Source organism: Nyctibius grandis, chromosome 5 (genome assembly GCF_013368605.1).
Source record: "Nyctibius grandis isolate bNycGra1 chromosome 5, bNycGra1.pri, whole genome shotgun sequence".
Classification (NCBI taxonomy): Eukaryota; Metazoa; Chordata; class Aves; order Nyctibiiformes; family Nyctibiidae; genus Nyctibius; species Nyctibius grandis.
In genome coordinates this window covers 89,670,491-89,689,517 of record NC_090662.1, presented here as the reverse complement: position 1 = coordinate 89,689,517, position 19,027 = coordinate 89,670,491, and the positions used below count along the sequence as shown (strand labels likewise).

Genomic DNA, 19,027 nt, shown 5'->3' with positions numbered 1-19,027 from the left:
GGCTTGTTAAAATAAATAAAAAAAAAGGTGCCTTCCAAAACCATACACTACTTTTTACTTTATCTAATAAAGCTGTGAAATCTAAAAGGACGCTAGAATAATTATGATAGCTTTCTGTAAATCTGCATAGATTTGGCTCTCTTTGAATTGTTTTTTTTTTCATGCTATAAAGATTAGTTTACTGTCTGTGGACTGAATCCTTCTTGCATTACACATGTGACTAAATCCGTGGGGCCCAGTGACCAGAAAAAAAGACCCAGAAAGGCATTAAAATATTTTAGCCCATTCAGCTGCAAAGTCATCTTATACATATTTTCCCCCTAACTGGTTTTGTGTATATTATTGTCAAATATGAATCTGCAGAATATCTCCTGGTCTGGAATCCTGTCCCCTTAGAGCAGTCAGTCGTTCTCCTGCAGACTTGCTCAGTGGCTGGTACATGTACGTTAGGATCTATGTACTGTGCTGTTTTCCTAGGCAATAATTTTTATATTTATTTTCACGCTTTCTAAATTAGTTTATGTAGCTCATTTGTTTCCAGCATCAGTCTGCATCTGTTCTTTCATTTTTCAAGCTGCCCGCATAATTTGGAAAGTTATCAATAGTGTGTGATCACTAAAGCCAAACAAAGAAAGGTAAAAATTAATGTAAGCTTACTCTATCTATGGTATTGAAAGACAGTGAAAAGTCTTGGTCATAATATGTAGATGTAGGGCTACCTTCATAGTAAAAGAACCAGTTGTAATGTCTAGATAAATAGCTGTATACCTATAAACTAAACCTATTTACCCAAATAGTCCAACTTGCTAAGGATCATCATCAAAGTTTTGAATCCCTTTAAAAGTTATTTTTCAGAACACAGATATTCTCTATGTAACTTCTGTTGTACTATTTGAAATGGAAACAGCCTGCGAAGCCTGCCAACTCATCTTTCATGTGCCTTTCCCACTGGTGTGTGTCTCTTTCTGCAGAATCAAGCTTGCACAGCAGAGCGTTTCTGTTCCCTTTTACATGTGGTCCTTGTTAAAAAAAAAATACAATGAAGTTTAGCTGCGGTGAAATTATTTATTTGATTTTTTTTTTAACTGGTGCAAAAAGTAAATATGTTTACTGTGTGTCCCTTTCCATTCAGTGTATTTCCTTTTTTAAGCTCCATTTGTGTTTAACAAGACAGCCTCTTTCTCCAAGATTAACATTTCTTATGATTGTTCCTGACAGAGGATTTACTTTCAGAGGCCCTGCTAAGGATAACCAAAAAAGGGCATGTAGCAAGACAGTTTTGGCAGCTTGCACGAATTTTCGGAGCTTTTTAGGTCTTGGTTTTCTGATGAGTGGCTTCCTGAGCATGCCTAGGGAATGACAGGCATCTCTGCAGGCAGGCTGAACCCACCTTGGCTTGTGCGTAGTCATTGGCTGCCTGTTAGAATAAATTGAGGACAATGCATACCGCTGCCTGCCAATTGTAAACATAAGGGATATGTATTCACTTAGCATTGACTTTTGGGAGGGGCCAAGGAAAAGCTGCAGTTTTATTGAATAGGGCTGTGTGTGAGGCTGCTGGTGTGTGCCTTTCTCGCTGTGCTCCTGCCCAAGCAGCCAGTTATTCATTTCCTTCCTACTAGTTGAAAACTTTTCAGCTGCAGAGGTAAGGGCTTAAGATACGTATTTGTTTGGGAGTGAGCTGGTCTGGCTGCATTCGCGTTATGGCTAGAGATTCAGCAGCATGCGAAATCTAACGAGCCGTGGAAATAGTGCGAAAGTGTTGGATACTATTTTTCCTCCCCTTCTCTCTCCGCGCCCCCCCTCTTTCCAGATGTTCGTGGTGAACGAAGGGCGATATCTGTGCTGGGAGGGTGGAGGGGTGCATGCTTGCCCATTCCAGCAGACCCTAATGGGAAGGTGTGGGGGCAAGGCTCTGGGTGCAGGGCAGGATTTGCGCTGGTCCCACTCTGTGTGAGATCCTGCAGCAGGCTTGTTAGTGGAAAAATAACCTATCTGTCCTTTCTTTAACTTTTTTTTTTTTTTTTAAAAAAAAGCAATTGCATTGAAAACGTTTTTAGCATGGTAATGGCTGGCGAATTGCTTTTAATTTTGCAACTTAATACCTGAGCTTTCAGGGCAGCCTGACTGTAAAGGCAGTCTCCTGGTGTAACTGATACAGATACAGTGAAGCTCTGGTTAATGTAACTCATCTGATACTTGCTGAAGCAGATGTCTGTCATGGCAGCCTTTCATAGCAGTATTGTTGACAATAGACAGCATCCGTTTTTGTCTTCAGCCTTCAACATGCGCAGCAGCGTATTGCCAGAACGTTTCTTGTGAAGTTCTTTCCTGTTAAAAGGGGGAGAAAAAATGCGCTGGGGTGGGACCGGAGCTCTTAAAAGTCTGAGTCTGTGTGTCAGTCAGAGCACTGCTGGGGAGAGACAGCAAGCAGGCTTTCCTTCCCAGCTCCTTTGAGCGTTGTGCAAGGCTGGCTGCTGATAGCACTATATTCTGCATAGCAGGGAATTTCTCAAAGAGCTGGGGAAATGAAGGGGAGCGATGAAGTTAGCTGCAGATGGATACTTAGGAGCAGCAGACGTTGACCAAACCACTAACCTCTGGCCAGACCAGCAGCGATTGCGTTGATTTTTCTCATGTATCATATGTTGTTCGGAAGAATGGGCAAGATAACTATTTAAAATGGTTTTTTTTGTGGAGTATTTATTTTCAGAGGAATGTTTATTTTCAGAGCATGCAGTTTTTATGCAATTTTGCCTAGCTGAGAAGGCTTCTCTTGCTATAAGGCATACAGGAGAATAATTTGTGAAAATAACACGTTCCCTCCTTGGCAGCAGCTCAAAGAAAATAAGGAGGGAGAGTGTTTCTTTTGTGAGAATGGTGTATTTATTATAATTCGTCTATTTTAGATACCATACTGTGGATGATTGTGCCTGTATGATTTGCTGTCAAAGAACCCTGGGACCCTGTCTCCATTCTTTCTCTGTCTCATTAAATGCAGCAGTAGGTTCTCTGTGAGCATATGCATCTGCAGATAAATTTCATGCCTTTTTCTCCTGCCATTGAGAGACAGGGTGGGATCCTAAAACCACATACACCAAAACCAATGAAATGGACTGTTTTAACACAAATTGCAAATGGAGAGGTGCTTCAAGGAAGTAAGTGGTCCATTTGCTTAATGAAATTGCCTTTACGGTAAAGTGGGTCTGAACTGTTCTCAACATACTTGAAGAAAGCACAGGTCTGCCTTTCTTTGGGAGGCCTATCTTTCTGATCAGCAGGTATCTTAGTCAATAAAACCTGCACATGTTAATGTAATATCTAAATCATGATGGCAGGGGAGAAACACCGGAGAAGATGCCTGTGAACAAGAGACTAAATTGAAATAACTTATATTTCTTGAGAACCCCTCTTTGTTGCATCACGCAACGACAAGAGGTTCAATTCCACAGCCTTCATTCACAGGATTAGTCTTGGTGAAATCAATACCATCATTAACAGACCCAGTACCTGACGCTGGGGGAGTCCTGTGTACTCTGAATACACTTTGACAGTGAGTGATGTAAACATGTATTAGGAGAATAAAGGATTTTCCACAATTGCTACTTCATATGCTCACAGCATTATTCTGATATGGAGCAGCCTGAGAAAGGGATAACTTCTCTTGTGCTTTTATTTCTTGTCCAACACTGATACATGGTGCAACAGTGACACTGAAAGTTAGGCGATTTGAAAGGAAAGTGGGACGGGAAGTTCCTCTGGCTGGCATTAGAGGGAAAATTAAAGGGCATTAAGATGGGAAGATTTCTTATCCCTCGAAGTCTCATTCATGGGGCCACACGTGGCATGGAGGCATGCTGGTCAGCATCTGTTCGGACCCACATGGGGTTAGGGTGCAGCGCTACTCGTTCCAGATGGTAAGGATAGAAAGATAGAGCAAGACTTTTTTAGCTGGCTGTCTTCCAGGAGGTACCTTCTGTCATTGAAGAGAAAGGTGCCAGGGAGGGTCGGTCAAGAACCTGGCTAGAAGTCCTGCTTGTTTCACCTTTCCCTGCATGTAGCTGGAGTGGCCCTGCCTATGGGGGTGATCTTTTCATTGCAGAAAAGTGAGAGCCCGCAGGACTTCCTTCCTGCAGGACAAATAGGATTTGAATGCCCCGGGACAGTTTGAAATACTGGGGTTTCTCAGTAGTTGCTTGCATGAGAGCGATTCTGTTGGCTGCCTGAGTATTAATTTGTATTGAAGATCAGTGGAGTTGTTAACCCCTATCGGTCAAGGGTGCAACTTGGTACATTTGATCACTGTGTGTGAACAAAGAGGGACAGGAAACCATATATGCCTAAAAGAGAGAGCCCAGAGAGCAGCATTAGCTGTCCATCTGCAGTGCTTGTCTGGACTCTCCTGGAGTATCGAAGAAAGCACCAAAAAAGGTAACAGGGCAGAATGAGAAGAGCAATCCCGTGAACTTTGAGAGGAGCTTTATGGGGAGTTTGCAGGATTGGGCTCCAGGTGTACAAAGCCTGAGGCAGACAAGCCTGTGACTGCAAAGAGTGGGAGTCTATCTTCAAAGCAAGTTTTCATTCTTTAAAAATTTGTCTCTTCTTAGTAACTACCCCCTGGCAGCTTGTAACAAGAAAGCCGCTTCCCTAATAGAGCTCTCACCTTCAGCAACGTGCATGTGCAAGGGGCTGGTTTGCTGGTTTTGTTCATGGCTCCTGGGTGGTTTAAAGCCCTGTGACCTGGTGAGAACGGATTCTGGGGGCAACTGTACTGGAGGCAAGTCGCCTACCTGTGTGTTGGCAGTTGCTCTTTGGGCACTGGTACTTGCTGGGACTCTGTAGCCGTTCCATGCTTCTAAACAGTTTGTCAAGCATTCGGCTAAGGCTGAAATTTGACTCGGAGGCATTTGAAGATCAGATTAGATCTGACCTTTCTGGATGAAACAATGAGGTCATAGGACAGTTGAACTATGTAACAATTTCTTTTTGCCTTTCCTGATGCTTTTGTACAGTGTGGCTAGCCCAGCGGGGAAGGATGCTCAGTACACTGTAATGTGGGATCCCTCCCACCCCCAGGGGAGCTTGCTCCTACTTTTCTTGAAACGGATTTGATTAACCAAAAAGATTAGTTCATGTAACACCGTTACTTAGCTGCTAACCCTGTTATGTTAGCTGTATGGTTTACATCCTGCGTAAGAAAGTGCTGCTTTTCATGTGTTTTTTCTTTGGAACTGTGCTTAGTGCTGATAAACGGTGCGGGGCTGGCAGCCAGGCTGCCAAGCATGTACCAGTGTTAGCAGCGTGGTCCCTGCCGTGTCCCTCTCCCACAGCATGACTAGCTACCCCTGCGAAGAATGCAGCCTTCTGGACTTTCTCACTTGCAAACCTCCTGGCTTCTGTTTCTCTTTGCGGCAACTGCTGCGCATCCGGCTGCAGCAGTGCCCAGGTGGTGAGGCGGGTGGGCTCTGAGCTGGGACACCCACCTCCTCCACCTATGGTCAGGAACCACCACTGCTAACTGATGGCTTTTTCCCCCTTCCTGACCCTTGTATCTGCCCCTTGAGAGGGGAAAACTCTGTCCACAGAGCACAGGGGACCTCCTGATCAGAAGATCCTGCCTATAGCAGTGTTGATGGGACTTTGGGTTGAAGCCATGAAGGAGTGCTTGTGGGGACTGTCCTGCTGGCTTGCAGTGGGGACAGAAGCAAATAAATGAGGAAGCAGGGGGAAGAGAGAAGGGGAAAAGGTGGCCACATCTGAAGCCCCTGGAGTAATTTCTCCTTTGAATTTTTTCCTGTGGTCATAAATACCTGGTGAGTGACTTAATGACTGTGTGTCAAGTAAAGGATAACCCGTGCCTTTTTATATTTAGCCCATGGGGCTGCTGGGGCTTAATTCATTAGTTTTTATAAAGAATTTGTAATACCAAAATGCCAAGTTTAAGCACTAGCTAAAACCTTATTTTTGACTGATTTCCCTGCAAAAACATACACTTTGTTTTTGTTTGTTCACACAGATAGGTATTCTACTAAAAGTAACTTTTTCTGGATTGTGGGTACAAAACTGCCGAAGCCCAGCGAATGAGGTGGAAGATGGGCCAGGCTCAGTAATGACACGGAGCTGACACGTCTGGAGGGAATTTCTTGGGTGCTTGCAGATTTAACTGCGCTTGCTGCATCTGAGCAGAGCCTTCCTGGGAACTTGTTGTGCATGTACCAAAAATGTGGGATGACAGCCTTTACTTACAGACCCACCATAGTGTCATAAGCTTGGAAGAGAAACTACTAAGCAAGCTTCTGAACCTTATCTGCTTGTCCAGCTTCATGTTGACGAGAGCATTTGAAATTGTAACTCCTGGGGCCAGGCCAGGCTGCAGTGGGGGAAAATATTAGGGAAAGATTTCAGGCAATGGAAACAACATTACATGTTTCCACACCCTCTTGTGTACAGAATACAAATAAAGAGCATTTCCCTTGAGACTTGCTGTGGAGGGTGTGAAGCAAAGTGGAACCCACCCGTTTGCACATTTTCTGGTTTATGTCCTTAAATGGCAAAAAAAAAATCTTTGGAATTCAGCTCGTAGAAGGGTTATAAATAGATATGTGGAGATAAGTTTTGCTGTAAATGCTCTGGTTTTGGATCTATTTGAAAGAGTAACTCTGTTAGGCCAACAAGTATGAAGGGGGGGTATTGCTAAATGCAGGAAGACTATTTCCTTGCACGTAGACGTGCATGTACGTGCGTGTGTGTGCATGCAAGCACACCCCTCTCCACCTCCACTGACCCTCCCATTCTTCCTTCAAGTATGTGGAGATCCGAGGGGCATGGAAATAGCTGTGTGTTCTCTTAAAAGTTAAATAACTTGGGGTGAGGGAGAACTAGTGTTCATGATTCATCAAATTGCTCAGGGAGCCTGAACCTATGACAGTGCTGTAAACAAAAGTCCTGAGATTTGTTGGCAGCTTGTTTTATGTTCTTCTCCAAAGCAGTGCGGGGCTGGATGAACCTTGGCCGAGCGAGCACAGGAGCAGCGGTTCCTGTGCTCCTTCAGAAGTCAAGGTTCAGTCCTGCAGGCTCATGACAGTTGGATTCCAGTCATCTTCAAAGGGAACTCTGCCCAAGTGAAAGAGTCTGCGATCAGGCCCTTGTTTGTTTCTTATTTGCAAGGCTTTGATGTTCCTCTTGTCTTTTTATGACTGCCACAGGGCACGTTACTACCCTTTTCCCACTTCATTCTTTTCTTTGACAGTGAGCTCTATAATAGTGAAATGGTCCTCCTCTCCCCTTTTTTTTGAGCCAGTGTTCACCCTGGTAAAATATCTCTCTCATCCCAGAAGCAAAGACAGGACCTTTTTTAATTCCTCACCTTTTCAGAGAACCTAGCAGTGTTTGTTTGATAGCCCAGATCATCACCTTCTAATACCAGCAGTTGTTCCAAGGACAATTTCTGCTCAGTCTTCTGGGATCAGCTGCAGATGGAGCAAAGGCTAAGGACTTTCTGTCTGCATCTTCCTAATGACCTAATGATAACCTGCTTTCTCTCAATGGCAATTTCAAAAGCCATTGAGCCAGGGAAGAGTTTAGCCTTGCTCTGGCCTAGTTAAAGCTCATAGGTTTGGAAAAGAAATTCCTAGAGCTTGGCTGCAACATGTAGAAATGGGAGTGGGTTGGGTTAACTCAGAGATCTGGGTAAGAGTTTGGTCAGCTCTCATTTACCTCCATAGCTTAACCTGCTCGTGCTGCAGGATGCCTCTAGTTAGCATCCTTCATGGGAGGCTTTGGAGTGTTGCACCCCTGGGTCCTCAGAGAGGGGGAGAGAGTTTGCTTGGTTTTATGGCTTTGGGAACAGCTTAGCCCCATACACAGAGCCACACCCCTGCTATGAAAATGAGAGGTTTCATTCAGATGTCTGATAAGCCACAGCTGTTGCTTTGCCACTTCAAACAAAACTTGGATTATAAAGACTGAAGTGCAGCATTTTAATTGCTGTAAATATGAATATGAGCGTTTAAGCAATCCAGATGATACTGAGCCAAGCATTTCTGTGGCTAATGTATATTACACTGACAAAAGCAGGCCAGCTGAGAATTTCCCTACCACTATCCCCAGTAACTTAAAACATCAATTGTCTGTTTTCTGCTGCATTGGTGAAAACGAGGGAGAAATTTTAACGTGGGCATCAGTTGGCCTGAATCTGATCTTGCTTTCAGCAGCTCTACAGTGATGTAAACCATAATGTTAGTTTAAAAAAAAATATATTGGGTCTGATCTCGGTTATCTTAGTGCAAATCTGTGTGATTTCCCTGAGTTACTCAGAATTCACAGTGGGCTGCTTGCTATCAGAAGCTGTCCCTTTTTGTTTGGCTTTCTACACACCCCCTAAAGGACAACGGCAGCAGGAAATTGGGTCAAAATCGCAGTGAAGAGCGTTCACTGGGAAATGATATTTCATACAAGAGAGGGCACTGCAAACCCAGAAAGCCAGTAAAATTCCACTGCTCGTTTGCTCCCTGGTGATTAAAAGGCCCTGCCATATATGGGAAAGGTCTGAGCTTCATTCACTCCAACCACAATAGTAAATGGCTTATTCACTGGACACAGTATGCAATCAAGGAGCAATGTCTTATGACAATAAAAAGGAAAAGCAGCAACTTTTGCTTGCAGTTTGTTTGCAGTTTTCTCCGCTGTGTTGTTATTAAAGGCTCTGTAACTATTCTTTTTTTTTTGTTCCTTTATTTAGATCCCTGTAAATTGCAGTCAGTTTGGTTTGCCACTTAACCCTCCCCCATAAAACCAGACACACCAGCCTATTTCCTCTCCTTCCCGCTATACAACCCAAACAAGAAAAAGACATTTCCTCTACCAGTATATATAAATGTAGCTCCTCTTCTTTAGTGCATTAATGTGAATTTATAAGACTAAAGGCTGGGATTAGCAGAGAAAAATCTTTTTCTCACCAGGTATAAAGCACGAACTTTAACAAACGTAATGATTAAGTGCCAGTGTTTCAGAGAGAGTGATGGGACCACAGGAGTGAAGCAAATAGGAAATGTGTGTGTGTATAAATAAGGATGAGTTTTGGGGAAGGCAGGGAGCAATGTGCATTGGATGGGAGTTGCAGAAGGGGTCCCCAGCGCTCCACACACCCTTCAGGGATTTTCTTTCCACCACATCAGTTTCTGCAGTGAAACCCTATACAGATGACATTAAGATGTGAAGTCATTGGAGCACAGTTGTGTTTACATTCTTGCTTTTGAGTTTATTTTGTTTAGGGATCAGTACTCTCTCTGCCATCAAAATGATGGGGATAAAGTAGTTGGTCTAGTTGCGTTTTCACAGAATCACAGAATTGTCTTGGTTGGAAAGGACCTTTAAGATCATCAAGTCCAACCATTAACCTAACACTACCAAGTCAACCACTAAACAATATCCTTAAGCCCTACCTCTACTCGTCTTTTAAATACCTCCAGGGATGGTGACTCCACCACTTCCCTGGGCAGCTTGTTCCGCTGCTTGATAACCCTTTCCGTGAAGAAATTTTTCCTAATATCCAATCTAAACCTTCCTTGGTGCAACTTGAGGCTGTTTCCTCTTGTTATATTGCTTGTTGCCTGTTATTTCATAAGGAGAAAGACAATTAAGCGACTGCAGTGATGGAGATACATAGGGTTCTCTCCTTGCTGGAGATTTTCTGGAGTTTTTATTGTTTGTTTGTGTTACACTGAGTACCTTAGAAATATGATGTTTGTGTCATGTTGATAGATTTAAAGATTGTCTGGGATCTCACCCCTATGTAATTTTGATGAAAACCCACATCTTTGTGGCAAGAAGGACCGACTGATCAGTCTGATCTTCCAGACTACATGCCTCACTGCACACCATCCAGTTACTTCTGTTTACTGAGGCCACTTAAGCTGACACAGTTAAAATGGATGCTGTAGTCAGCCACAGGACAAGCTGGCTGGATTTGAAGCCAGTCTTCTGCTCCTCCAAAACGTTGTTGTGCCTCCCAGGAAGGACCACAACTCTGTGACAGAGGTGTGGTTCAGCTTCCGTTATCATATACGTCTGGGTGCTGCTACAATTTTCAACAAGTGTGACTGGTAATATGAATTTTTGTCCATGTCAAGAAAGCAGAGTTTCTTGCAGGTGACCTGCCATGGGGTGATAACAGATTTACCTGGCAGTTTAGGCTAACTATTGACCAGCAGCCTGCAAGCAGTTTGGCTTCTCAGTACCAGAAAATTGCATTTTGACACATGGCACTGCTTCTGTTTCTAGTGCTAAGGAGAATGGACTTTTCTGTTTGGTAGTCCTTTATGTCTGGTGCCTCTCCTCAATGAGAAGAGGTGGGGTATGGGTTTTTAAATTATTTTGCCAAAGGTGAAACCGGCTCCCTTAACTGCATCTGAAAGGTCAAGATCTTGTTAAGTCAGAGAGGGAGGATGTAAATTAGGCCTGCTTTGAGATGTTGCTGCTTTTCATCTCTGGATGGCAGTTCTGAGGAGATGTCACTTGACCATTATCATGAAGTCATGCTAAGACATGCCCCCTGAGGAACCCTAATGTGGCCAAAAGAAGCACTGTCAGGTTGTGACAGCTGGGTAATGCAATAGTAACACATGTGAATACTTCTGTTTTCCAGTTCTTAGAAGGATCAGGGATAGCCAATTTGGAGACCAAAATAACTAGATATCTAATCTTCTTATTCAGGATTTGGATTGTGAGAAACCTTGTGTTATGTCAGTTTCTTAAATGGTGTCTGGAGCCTCTGGAAAACGTCCTTGAATAATAAGCACATTGAATGCAATAAGTATTATTGCATGGTTGAAAGCTTTTTATTTCTTCTATTTTTACCATCTTCAGTCTTCCTGAGCTTAAATGGAAGATGTGAGACTGCTTTGTTTTTCTTTTTCCTCTTAAAAGAGGAAAGTGTAAATGATGCATGCTTTGGAGTAATTTTTCCCCTGCTTTCCCCTCTTCTAAGTGATTTGTGGCCAAGCTTGGTGTTTGTCCATTCTCGGTGTGGCTACCTGTAGAGAAGCTTTGCAGAAGTTCATGGTGTTCAACTCTGCTGCTCTGCACTGGCCATGACTGGGAGTTCCCCTTCCTTTTGTTTGTTGGGGTCTTTCAGTAAAGGCTGTCAAAGTCATCATTTTACAAGACAAGTTTTTTGGATTTGCATTAATGTTTTTTAGAACAACACCCTTCCCTGTTGTGCTGCTTGTAAACTGCCTTAAAGCTTCTGTCCATTGTCTAATAAAGAACTTCCACGGTCAGTAAAGATGTTTATTGCTTCACCTGTCAACCCAAAAGTTAGTGTGTCATTCTTGGGCCATCTGCTCTAACAAGCCAATTGTTTTTTCAAAATAAGCAGCATTTTTTTTTCCTGTTCACACCCTTCTGTAATAGATGTGAGCTCCTTTCTTGGAGTCAATATATAGCAAACTTGATATTATCAAGAGGGGAGGGAGTAATGGTGTGTTTGCCTTCTGTATCAGAGTATCTGATAAAGATCAGTTCATCTTAGTAAAAAATGAAAGGAATTTACTGTATGTGTAGGAAATATGTTTCGTTATAAAGGAACAGATTGAAGTGATGACAGACTATGAATCTGACTTATATGACAAAATACAGTTATACAGTTCTGAAAGCCTGGAGGCTGGTGTGATGAACTGGAAAAAACATTATAATCTGAGTGCGTTATTTCTGTCTCTCCTGTGACCCTTCAAGGCAATGGAAAGGCACTGATGGAAAGGCTGTTGGCATTAGCAGGCATAGAAATGGTATCATCAATCTTGGTTCAGTGCTTACAGGTCATTGAGGCTGAATTTAAATATTTACATTCAAGGTTTTTCCCTGATTTAGAATTAAATACCAGAAGCTATAGGCATTAAAAAAACCCTCAAAAAACCCCCCACAAAACCAAACACGAAACTAAAAATGAAAGCCTGGGAAAGACATATTAAGTCATCTTGTCCCTTTCCTCTAGGCAGTGCAGGATGATTCCCTAAAGTATATTCACACATGTTTTGTCCATAAACACCTCTGTTTATTAACAAAATACAATAAGCTTTAGTTTTTCAGTGAGGATTGGGATAGTTTGCTGCACTTTCTAGTTTTCAGCAAGGGGAAATAGCTATCATTCTAAAATGTGTTTCTTGGCCCATGGATATTGCTCATGTGAATTCAAGCAAAAAAGCCCTAATGAATGGAAACTTGTAGAAGAGTTAACGGCACCTGGTTTTATTGTGGGCCATGGCTCTGACATGATCTCACACGAGTCTAAAACAAGTGTTACCTCACTGACTTCAATGGAAATGCTTTTCATTTGCAAGGGAGTAAATGAGGCCAAAATCAGACAGAGACCTAGAGAGACTCTCTGGGGAGAGGGTTTTAGTTTGGGGAATGTGCTTTACATACCTATAAAATATACAGGCATATATGCATGTTGCAGTAAATGTGTCAGGCCACCTGGGAGAAGGGGCCAAATTCTGCTTTGAATACCACCTGTGTAAATCAAAAGTGAACCATATGGTTAATGTGCCAGGGAGGGCCAAAGAAGTGTCTCATTTTCCTAAGTGCTGGGCTGAGTCTTTCTTATTGGATTTCTGATGTTTCCTTGATGAGATTGTTCGGAAATATGACAGAATAAGACTGTTCTGCAGGGAGATTCAGGTTTTTTTCTTCTTAATTTCAACCATATCAAATTAAAAGAGAGGTTGTCTTGACTATTGTGAAGCCAGCTCAGACAAAAGCACCACGTATGCAGTTATTCTGCTTTGAAACTATCAAAGCAAGCAATGAAATAAGAACCATGTATTGCTGGAGTAAAACCTCTCTTCAGAATTGTGCAGTATTACATCCTCCTTCAAGCTCAGCCTTCAGCTTAGCTAAATCTTGCAAAATTGCAGGAAGGCAGCTGTGTTCTATTGAAAGTGTAGCTTTGGTCTCAAAAAAGGGAGAAGAGCTTTAGAACTTCTTGAAGTCCAGCACAGTGTTACTTTACAAGCAGGATACTTGGATACTACAGCAAGAGCCTGCCACTGAGATGGGCTTTGCCATTACTCTGTGTATGAGGAAATGCATTTGAAGACGTGACAGGTATTGACTGAGTGAAGAAAAGCCAGGAAGAGAGGTTTTGTCATCTTGGTTTCTTGCTTATTGCATTTTGGTGGTCCTGCTTGCTGCTGTCCTATACGGCAGTGCTTGAGGTAGAGGCATGTCTGGAACAGAGTCTGCAGCCTCCTCAATGTGAGCTTTGAAATGTTGTGTTTTAGCGTTGGAGTTTAACATAGCTCCCTTGATTTCAGCAGGATTTCCCACCAGTGTAAACACTGGTTTCAGATGCTTTTTGCTTTGCTCAGTCTTTGAAATGGTGATGTTTACGAGTGTGTGGCATAAAGGTTCGTTGTAATGTGGTTTGCAGTGTGGTGCTGTGCACTCCCAGTGATGGAGGGAAAACATTTTAAGACTATGGAGTTATGTAGTGTTAACTTTCGTTTTTACTTTACTTGAGGTCTTGAAGGAAAGCAGAATGATCATAATTAAGCTTTATCTGTAGGCCAAAATTGAAGGGGAAAGGCAGTAAAGTACGGGGAATGTTTTAAATGGCCCTATCTGCTTGTTTAAAAGGGAGCTCTTACGGAGAGGGGTTACAAGTCTCTTCTCAGTCTATTATAGGGTTCTTACTGTTCACTATCTGAGCTGAAGCTAATTATATTGCCCACAGAAAAAGTGCAGCAGAAGCTAGTGTCTCTGTGGTACATACAACTGCTGATTATTCCCAGTGGTGATGCCGAAACGTGTTCTTATAGAACTGGTCTGCGATCACCAACTTGTTTCATGTAGGATGCTGTCCTGCCATCAGACAGAAATGACTTCTGCTAGCTGCAATGCTTTTCCAGATTCACAGTGGTAAGCAAGAAGTAGAGGCCCTTTTGCTCAGAGGATCTGGGATGAGATTTTTAGCCCTCTCTGGATCTTCCTTCTAAGAAAATTAAGCGCTGCTGAGAGAAAGAAGCTTCAGTGGGAGAGCTCTCATTTGAATACAGCACAGAAAAGTTCTCTTCTGCTTGCTTCCTGCATGCTTTTGTCCTAAATCCCCCCATATTCCTATTTTAATACTGTCTGTAGCTGAACAGAGCTTGCCAAATTCAACCTGACCTGTCTATGCTAAATAATATTGTGCATGTTGTGGGTTCTTTCACTGAGACAAAAATGGCTGAGGTCGTGTGGAAAGTCAGTGAAAGAGGTAGGGAAAGAGACCAAGACTTTCGTCTCCTACAGTAAGACACCCAGGTCTAAACTATGCTGTCATCCCAGGGCATAATATTCATAGGACTACTATTTACTTACCTTTTTTTCACAAAGCTCCTGGAACTACCATATTTACTGCAAGAGACTAGATAAGTAAGCAGGGGAATTTTTATCTGGGAAGAATGATTAAAATTTAAGAGCAGTTTAAACACATTTAGAGGTGTTGGAGGAGAAAAAAGCCCAAGATATTGAATACAGGGTTACCTGCTGAGCATTCTTCTATGTGAAGAGGACCTAAATAGGTGTTGTCTAGTGACTTGGATGTCATGAGATGTGATGCATTTTAATATATGCTGAAATTCCCCTTTGTTATTTAGTTAAGTATAAGGTTATTATGAAGTGTTATGGTATTCTGTCCAAAGTAGCCTCGCCATCCTTGATTAGTTTTATTTTTGGTCAGCAAAAGTACAGGGTGAGAGATGCTGAACGAGATTTCTGCTGCTGGATACTTGCTGCTGCCGGGAATACTAAGATGGTCTACATTCATGGAGTTGTAGTAGTACCACACTTACTGTATTGGACTGCTTTGAAGAAATTATTTTCTTCATAATGTCCTGGAGATATTCTCAGCAAATGGGCAGTAGACTCTGTAGGCAGTGCATCCATCATGCTTGTTTCAGATAGCAGAGGTGGCGCAAAGTTACCTGGCGCTAGAACTGGACTTCATTGAAGGAATGAAAACTGTGGGATGGAGAGATAACAGAAGCTCAGATAAATGGTGTTGCATCCATTTTTGCCATGTCTGAAAGTGTCACATTGGTTGAAATGAGCGTGTCGGAAACGGACAGTTGCAATTCTATGCTGAAACATGTCTATGACAGAGAAGGACAGGAGGCTACAGGGAAACAGCTGTGTTACTCAAACAACTCTGGTGCTGCCTGCTGCGCCAGGAGCAGAAACGTCTCTCTCTGAAATACCAGAAAGAAAAGCTTTATGTACCACATGTGACTTTGCCATTTATACAGGTGCAACTGGCTTCAACTGAAGGGCCATTTTTGACGAGAGATGGAATGTCTCATTTATATCGTTGATATAAATTACATTTTGACATTTACACGAGTTGTAGAAAACAAACACACTCCACTTGTGTTGGCATTCTTGTTGTGTGCATAAAAGAAGACCTGTCCTCCTTACACGTATGTATTTTCTGTAAGGACATAATGCCCCTATTCAGTATTCATAAAGAAAGTAGTGGCTACCCAGCTCAGCTGCTTGATGAAGAGAGGCAGTTGCAGAATTCCACCCCACTGAAATCACTGATTTTTCCAAATGGAAATTGTTTATACATTTTTTTCTTCATTAAAAAGAAATGCAATTAGTGGTTTACAGTGCTTATATGGATAGCATCAGCTGAATCGTGTCCCAGTCCATTGCATGCTGTTTTGACGTGACCTACAATATGCATTATGCAAAAAATCTGACTGGGATGCCCAATGTTAAGTGCAAGTTCCCTGCAAATATGAAGCATTGTCAAGCTAAATTAAGCTCCTTAGGTGACACCAGGAAGGGTTTTGTTGGTTTGTTTATTTTTTTGCAAGGAGTAGGGATGGAGGAGACTGAACAGAAGATTGTATGCTTCAGCTCTGAAGGGTTAGATCTTGAATTAGACTGATGTAGTAAATGTACAGAGTTAAGTCAAATCACTGCCCAATGTTCACCTTTTCAGTTCAGTGATCCCTAGAAACTCTTTTGGGGAGCCAGCTGTGCTCTCAGCACATTTCTTCCTAACAGGGCAAGGGTGTAAACTCAAAACTTCTGGGTGTGACAGCAATAGTAAGAGGGCATCAAGTCTCAAACATGCTGGTTTGTGTGAAACTGAGTCACAACCCTGTCCCAGATTGCTTCCTCTTTTACCCAATTGCTTTGTTTTGTATGTGTTTTGCTTCACTTCAGCTTTACTGATCAGATATTACTTCTGGTTTAATAACATCACAGCAATATAAAGCTTCTGGACAATTTATTTAAGTAACTTTTGGGCAATTATACTGTAGCATTTTACTGCTTATTGCATTTGAAACCTGAGCAATCTCAGGCCAGGTTTACCTCTGTTGAAGTTTATTTCATTTCTAACCGCTTTTCATACTACAGAAAACATTTCTGGAAGTGATGCAAAAAGAGCAATTGTTTCCCCTCTCCCTCAAGATTAAAACAAGCTATTGTGTTCAGGAGAGTACTATAGAAAGAGTTTACTAGAGAAAAATGCTTGTTCTGAAAATCCGCAGCACATTATTCAGAGGCAATCCATACAGGCAGTGAAATACCTGATTTGGGGTGTTGCACATGAGAAGTGGTAGGTACTCTCCTATTTATATTCTGAGGCATGGTATTTCCACAGCTTTTGGAAGTAACCATTCCAGTTTTGGGGTGTCCATGACATATGCACAATAAAATCTGAATTGCCCTGATACGGTGCTTTCAGGAACTTTTAATTGTCATAGTTTGGATTGGGAGTTACTCTCTTAAAAGAGCATTCTTTGGCTGTTGTGTGGGTTTTCATCAATGCCTGTTCAATTCTGTTCCAACATTTCTTCTCCTACTAATAGCTGATGCAGACCACCCAAAGAAACACATGCCTGGCTTTGACTTTTACCCACCTGAATGTGGTCAGTGGCTTTACAGTGCCTGGTTTGTAGTTGTGCTCATCACTAGTGACTGAGGGAAACGGGACCTGAAATTTCCTTTTGAACTCTCCTTTGCCATCAAGTAAGCAGTTCAGTCACTGCTGTATTGCCAGAAGTACCAGGTCTTGTTAGGAACCTCAGGTGTTGACTCAGAATAATGTACATAAAATTATGTGGATTGAAAAAAGCTTCATTTAAAAGAGCCCAAATATTTAGACACTTAGGTAATTGCTTTCTAATTATCGTAGCCTTGCTAATGTGATGAGGACAGAGAGGAAGGAATATAAAGTACTTCGAGCTAGCAGATAAGAAATATAGAGCCTGTAGTACATGCTAGCTGCAGTATTTCGTTTTTAAAATGTGCATCTGGTTAACAGCTTTAAGCACTGGATGCTGTCTTTGATTATAACAGTGCTGAACTTTATCTGCAAAATTGAAACCTCTGATTTTTCTAGTACATCAGTAGGTGAAACCTAAGCACATGTAATCTGTAAAAATAAATGTAATTACTTTAGCAAATGTATTACAGCTGGCCAGGTTTAACATTAAGATACCTGTTTCTTAGAGCTGACTATTGTCAGAAGACAGAGGTGATGGCTTGATCTGTGCTATGCAGACAGAATGGAGGAAAAAAATTATTGCCTTGCATTCTTCTGCGTGTACATTAAAGCGAATTAAACTGAGTTGCAGTTCTGACCTTTGACATTTCTTCCCACTATTTTCTTCTGTTTAAAACATCTCGCTGAGCGTATCTTTTTTAATTTCAAAAGCTCTGGTAAAATTGTAGCTAAGTGGACTGCTTCAAAATTGAACACTTGATAAAATCTTCAAGAACACCTAAGGCATCTGAAAGCTGTCACTGATCTCTTTCAAGGTGGTAGTGTGCTAGAGCAGGAGATGGGACTCTGTTGCACTCCATTTCTGGTGCTGCTTTGGTTTTACTTTAGCAGACTTTTGGGCCTTGTCTTGTTTACTTATCTATAAAACACATATTTCAGGTTTCTGTAGTAGCACAGGGGTAAAGGGCTGACTGCAGCAAAGTGATTGCTATGGTGATAACGGTAAGCTTATGAAAGGCTGTGGAAGATCTCTCCCTGGTCAGACCGCTGGCATAAAGCCCTGCTTGCATGGGTGTAGCTATCTTCGTTATTCTCCGGATTCTTCCCGACAAACTTTGGTGCCATTTCCTATTGTGGGTAGGACCTAATTCATCTGCTACAAAACTATACATATTTCCTGATCTTTTGGAAATGTCAACAGCTAGAAATCCTGTTTCTCACAGGAATGTTGTGACTTGAGACTTAATTAGTGTCTACAAAGTGTTTAGAGGTACTTTAATGAAAGGTGCCCTGGAAGTGATAAGTGCATTGTGATATTGTTAATTAAAGTGATGCCCACAAGAACTAGTGGCTAGATAAGACTATCATCAACTACTAAGCTTTTTCTGTTCCTGCTCTTTGATCTTGCAGGTTTCTAATTCCTCCTTTTCAGCAGTTTTAAATTCCCCTTTGCAAAGAATGTGTGTTGCTGAAGTGATATGGACCAACTGATTTTAGGTCACCAATCCAGACAATTGGAGCAAATTATTAGGTTTACAATTTCAGTCTCAACCTAGAGCACTGGGTTTTTTTGAATTGCGCTCTGGGAGGCTTAACAGCATTTAGAAATTACTGCTTTGAGTGTAGCTAGTGTAGGCTACAGGACATGACTACTAATAAAATAACTAGTAGTTAGTCCATCGATCAATTAAAGTACTCCCTCTCGCCTTAGAAAAACAATGTCAGATTTAAAACAGTCAAGGATCTTGGTATTGCAGCCAGCCAAGCTGAGGTGTGATGGCTACAGGAAGAGAGGGCTCAGAGGGACTCCCTGTGCATTGCAGACCACTGCAAGAAGCAGCTGTAATCTTAGCATTTGTACTCCTGTGGACAGATGTGTAATCGACCCTCAGCGTTGCCCTGGGAGGGGGAAGCATCATTCCTGTGTAGTCCGTACTGAGGCACGGGTGCAAGGAGTAGCAGCCAGTTCATCTCCTACCCCCGTGGTAGTTCTGTGCCCTGAGGAGGCTTTTCTGGCAGTAACATAAG

At 42.1% G+C, this 19,027-nt stretch overlaps 1 protein-coding gene across 5 annotated transcripts in view; it reads left to right on the top strand.

The window, feature by feature from the left end:
- The first annotated feature begins 1,426 nt into the window (after positions 1 to 1,426).
- Positions 1,427 to 19,027, top strand: part of CALD1 (caldesmon 1) — a 202,147-nt gene continuing 184,546 nt past the window's right edge. For 2 of the 5 annotated variants that reach the window (XM_068400509.1, XM_068400504.1), the window contains exon 1: positions 1,427 to 1,645. The gene's annotated coding sequence lies outside the window, so the exon portion shown is untranslated. The remainder of the gene's footprint in view (positions 1,646 to 19,027) is intronic. The other 3 variants (XM_068400511.1, XM_068400510.1, XM_068400507.1) reach the window with 2 other exon arrangements.